Here is a 6,000-nt window from a genome sequence, read left to right as displayed (position 1 = left end):
AGGAAGCATAGTTGAAACCTTCTTCTGCTGTCAGGGACGCGTCCGGGGTCAAGGCAGTCCGGGCATAGCATCCGGTGCTGAGGACCTCACAGGGGGTAGATTGGGCATGCGTACTGGCAGGCCCGATGCGGGACAGCGATCCCTGGCCACTTAGACTGAAGTGGGAATGTTGAGAAGAAGGTTACTTCTTCAGTTCCCACCCCAGGTGTGTTTATATACATGCAGCTTGGGTCACATGAGGTCCGCCATGTCACCCCACATACAGCCGCAGTCACCCGGGTGTCCCCGTGGGGGATCCCGAGGGCGTATGCTGCACGCACGCACACTGGGTTGCGCCCTAGAGCTGTCCGGGGTCGTCCAGGGCTAGGCATGTCGTGTGCGCATCGCAGGTGGGTCAATAATACATAGATATAAGGGAAAGGTCGTCCATGTGAAATAGAAATAGAAATAGAAGTGGGAGAGGGATAGAGGGGGAAGGGATATGAAGGAAGGGTGCAGGGTGGGAGAAGGGGTACCGGGTGAGGTGGGTCCGGGTGGAGGCGGGTCAAGCGGGTGTGCCCTGACACTTTCCGGCATAGGGAGTCAGGGTAGCCGGTTAGGCCGTGCCCTGACACATTGCCAAATGTCACAAGCAGCTAAAGATGTGGCCACATGATTGGCTGCAGCTGAGGCTGCATGTAAGGAATGGATGGTGGAGCAGCTGTGTCTTTATTCATCTTTATTCTTGTTGCATACAATGTAAAACAACTGTATTTACATATGTATGGCTTAAAGGGTTCTTCACTCTTTACCCTCACCCCTGTCAAATCTAAGCTCAATACAGCCTACAATCTTGACAGCCAGAGGACTGAGGAGTCACCCAGGTCAGAACCCACACCGACCTTACACTGCAGGACAAGAAGATGCTGAAGGGCCAGATGGAGCACTGGACTCAGCACTCTGTGAACCAATACCTGCATCTGACTGGTGCTGTATGAGCTGTGTGCTCTCTTGCCAGTCTGATTTTCAAAACGAAAAGCCGCTCATCCAGCACTATGTGGAACAATGTGGCCACCTCTGCTTCTTCCTTCCTAAATTTCACTGTGAACTTAATCTGATAGAGATGGTGTGGGGCTATGCAAAATACCATACTCGTCTTATCTCACTATATCACCAGGTTTCAATCTGACATATGCATTACTCTCATTTACAGGGTATAGGGCTGCAGCAGATGGTAAGTTCCATATGGCAAAACAACTTGTCCCTGCATGTTTAGATGGATGCGACCTCATCACAATACACCATTGTAGGAGGGACAAGCTGGTAGTACCCAAATGGCACCATATAACGGTCTACAGACGTTACCTGGGACCCAACACACAATCCCCCATCCCCCCAAAGCCCGTTGCACTCCCCCCATCATCTCTGTATTTTTCGATATTTTTCCAGACCAGGTTATGGCCACTTAGTTTCCATATCAGGCCGCTTTCATGGTATTTTCACCATATCTCCCCCAGTTCTTCTCCGATCCAGACACATTTTATATCGTTAGAAAGCTGCCGTCGAGACGGGTCGAACAAGTCCAGTATCGGGAGATTTGGTGCAGCCGTTGTGGAGATCGTCGAATTCTATCGATTGTGTGGCCGCACCCATATATTTATCATGTTTTCTGTTGTTTTCTTTGTTCTGTGTTGTTCTGTCCATTTCTATCCGTCCCTAACACCGTCGGATTGCTCGGACATTAGCTTCGGTTATATACAAGCATGTATTTAGTATGATAAGAGATCTTCTCCTCCTTCCCACTTTAGTGCCAGTCCGACAGTACCACATCTGGGAGTGTGTGAACAAGTTCAGTCAGGTTTAGGGCGACATTTAGAAGGCAGGATGCCTTGGCCCTAGGGAATCCACCAGTTGGTTTAGTTGGTTTTTCATGGAAGTTTAAGTTTTTGGACCTAGTAGTAGGAAGGTCCACCAGTGAGTCTGTCAATGCTGTGGTTTTGCTCCTCCCCTTTCATTACCTGTGTGTGTGTGTGAGGGTGGTCTGCTCAGGTTCAGAGGTCTGTGTGCCCCTGCAGCTCTTCAGCCCATTCTTCCCCGCTTGCACTGTTACTTCCAGAAGACTTGGCGATTGTAAGGGATGGGTGGTAGAGCAGTGATGCATGCAAAGCGCGCTTTCTTTATTCTTTGTATACAATGTAAACAACTGTATTTACATTTGTATGGCTCGGGCTCAAGTAAAGGGTTCTTTACTCTTTACCCTCACCCCTGTCAAATCTAAGCTCGATACAGCCTACGATCTTGACAGCCAGAGGACTGAGGAGTCACCCAGGTCGGAACCCACACCGACCTTACAGCGATATATGGATGCCTGTCAGAGTTGGGAACACTGTTGGAAGACAGGCTAAAGATGGACTGAAGACGGATTGGTTTCTGTCTGAGTTGGGGTCAGAGGTGTTGGCAGAAGTCTGTTGGAGCATGCATGCGTGGATATGTGGGCAGAAATATGCAGCACGTCCAGAAGCGCTGTTCAAGGCTAGCAAAGTGGGATCGTGGCCTCAGCGACTCAAGTGGAGCGCTGTGCCCTGAGCTTGACATTTGGGGAAGATCCTGTATTTACAGATTGACACTTCCAGTGGACTTCAAACAAGACCTGCGGGTGGAGCAGACCTGTAGGAGGAGTGCAGACTCTGTGAGCACGGACTCAGAGGGGGGGAAGCCCCCTTTGCAGAAGGAGGGACTCAGACCAGAACAGGGGGGGTACTCTAGTTGATTTCAGACTGAGGTCCCCAAAAATATTTACAGGATATAAATAGGCAGGAGGGACACAGAAGGGCCAGTCAGTCCGGCACGGCAATAAGCAGGGATTGTCAAACTGAATGAAGGACAAGAGCCTGGGAAATTGTTAGAACTGGGCAAGGGCAGACAATTCCAGAGGGGAACCAGAGACTTAGCAAGGAGGGACCTTGGCCTCAGTGACTCATGCGGAGCACTGTGCCATTGCTGTTTGTCCATTTGGTCCTTAATTTCAGAGGCAGTGAGCAGGAAGTCTCTAGGGGGCATTTCAGGTCAATTTTAGACTAAGGGCCTAAAATGAGTATGTACAAGCGCCAGTATATAATGGAGAGGGCAAAAGCACAAGGAAACAAGGAGGGTCCGAATCGGAACAAAGGCATCCGAATGGGACAAAGGGAAGACAAAAGCGGAGTGGTACCGAAGGTCATAGGTCAGAACCTGTGGTACATCCAAAAGGGGATAGGGAGGGCGAAGCCCAGAGGGGCAGGAGGATGGGTGAAGTGGGATGATGACTAACTGGCTAGAATGGGAAGAAGCAGCAGTCCAAATAAGGATGAGGGGAAAACGTGAAAGATACATTACAGATGGCAAAAGTGCCGAGTATGATCTGTGGAGCTTGGAGGTTATGGAGCTTACGGAGGTTACGGAGGCAGGGTTGGAAGTCCGAGGAATATTGGCAATGGTGTTTATGTAGTATGAGGTCACCAATGCAATGGACTTAAGCCAAGGTGGAGTCAAAGTCCAAGGTCGGAACTATGACAGAAATCTCAGAGCAAAGGTATGAGCGGTGTCCAAGTACAGGGCAAGGGACAGCAGCAGAAGGTCGTAACTTGGTGGAGGGTTGGCAGGAGAGGGTCAGAGGAAGGAGAGAGAAGAGAGGAATGGGGAGAGGAGTGGAGGAGAGGAAAGGTGTCAGGTCCGAAGGTGAGTATCAGAGCGGATGGGAGAAGGGTAGGAGAGTGATGGAAGGGTGGAGTGTCAGGGATGCGTCCGGGGTAGAGGGGGTCCAGATGTATCGCCCAGCAGAGGGGCCCTTGCGGGGTGTGAACCGGGCATGCATACTGGCAGGTCCGGAAAGGGACAGCAGTCCCTGGCCACTCAGACTGAAGTGGAGAATGTGAGAAGAAGGTTACTTCTTTGGTTCCCACTTCAGACACATTTATGTACATGCGACTTGAGTCACATGATGAGTGCCACATCATCCTCGGAGACAGCCGCGGCCATCCAGGTGTCCCCGTGGGGGATCCTGAGAGCGTCCACTGCATGCATGTGTGCTGGGCACAGTGGGAAGCTGTCTGGGGTGTGTGGGCTGGATGGGTCAATAGTACATTGATACAAAGGAAAGTGGTCCATGTAGATAGAAGGAATAAACAGGAAGAGAAAGATGAGGAGAATGAAATAAAGAAAGGAGAAGAAAGAGAGAGAAGGAAGAGGGAGAGAGGGAGGAGGGAGGAAGGAGAGGGATGGACAGCGGGGAGCAGGTGTGGTGTGGGTGGGTGGGTCCGGGTGGACCTGGGTCAGGCGGGTGTGCCCTGACATGGAGGTGTCGTGAGGAGTAAGAGGAGGAGGGTGGCAAGAGGAGTGATGTTCGGTCTGAGGTGAGTATCAGAGCGGATGGAGATAGGGTAGGAGAAGGATGGAAGGGTGGAGGTGGCATGAGGGGTAAGAGGAGGAGTGGTGTCAGGTCCAAAGGTGAATATCGGAACAGACGGCGGTAGGGTAGGACTCCAGAGGTGGTGAAGATGGGGGTCCAGGAGTCAGATCGGGATCAGGTATGTACGGATGTGACAGAAATGGGAGGCAATGAACTAAAGCAAAAGCAGATCAAGTGCCAATATTGACAGGTAATAAGAAGTGCATCAGCACACGGATCAAGTGCCAATATTGGCAAGTTAAGCGAATGAATGGTATGCTGCCGAGTGACAAAAATGGCCAGAGGACAAATGTGGAGGTCAGCGAGCAGCACTGATACAAGTCTGCAAATAAGCAGGGTCGGTGCGGTGCCAACACAAGTCCGTGAACAGAGGTTGATCTGTCAGTACTGTCACACAAGGACAGCATGAAGGCCAACAGAGGTACAGAGGGGAGTGGGAGTGTTGACCTGACCAGAGGTGTCGAGGGCAACCAGAAGTGGCCAGAGGGTGCAGAATGCACGGAAGCGGGGCATGGCTGTGACCACATAGTGGGAAGCAATGAGTGTGGTTCAGATGGAGACAAGGCAGGCATAGGAACTGGAGGGACTGAATGCCAGGAGCACTGTTGTGGGGACAACTCTGTGCACCGCAAAAAGTCGGATTCTGCGGAATTTGGCCACCAACATACACCACATACCCTCTGACACTCCCGATGCTCATTCTATCACTATCCAACACTCCATACACTCACTCCTTATTTTTCCATGTTTTCCCCATCATTCCCGACAACCCCAAGCAAAATTCCCATGCCCAACCATGCTGCCAATTTCACCCCCTCTCTACATCTCCATAACCACACATACAACCCAGCCGTTCTTCTACCGGATAGTGATGCTATACCTTCCTTCTTAACCCCCGGAGCATTTCCCAGAATGGCAATCCCATACCTGGATGGTTCAGCATGTGACAGCACCTGTCAATGGCCACATCTCAAGAAGTACTGCACCAATTGGGATGAATAAGGGCTCGTTGGAAAGCTGGAGACGAGGAGATTGCTGACGGGAGGATAGGCGGGCGCTGTGGTGAAGTGTTGCGGAGTTAACCTTCACAATTTCCATTTCGGACCCGTTATGATATATTCCCCATTCATTCATATTTCTTTTATTGTTTCTTTGTTCCCAATTGGAAATTCCTTATTTATGGTTGCCTAACGGCCTGTTTACATTCCCCCATTCCATTCATTCCATTTCCAACTCATATAAAATAGATTGTACATAACAAGTTAGTACTGAATAGACCCGTGAAGGGACAAGCAGAAGTTACATCCAAGTGGCAAAGATGCCATCCACGACCCTAACACCCCCTCTGAGCTAGTTGCTCACGTCTAAGACCCCTCTCATCATAATACTCAGCCTTGACGTCCAAGAGAGATGTAGGTGAGTGTTTGTTTGAGGTTTTTGCAGACTCAGTAGCACCCACAAACCAAAACCCGGCCCCACGAACCACACCTGTGCACACTACCACCCTCCCCCTTCTCTCTGTCTCGAGTCTAGGCGATAGACCCATTACAGCGCCAAGGGCTCGGGAACTGGAG

The sequence above is a fragment of the Cantharellus anzutake genome, assembly GCF_015039405.1.
Source record: "Cantharellus anzutake strain C23 chromosome Unknown EI90scaffold_64, whole genome shotgun sequence".
NCBI classification, from domain to species: domain Eukaryota; kingdom Fungi; phylum Basidiomycota; class Agaricomycetes; order Cantharellales; family Hydnaceae; genus Cantharellus; species Cantharellus anzutake.
Note: the sequence above shows the minus strand (reverse complement) of the source record.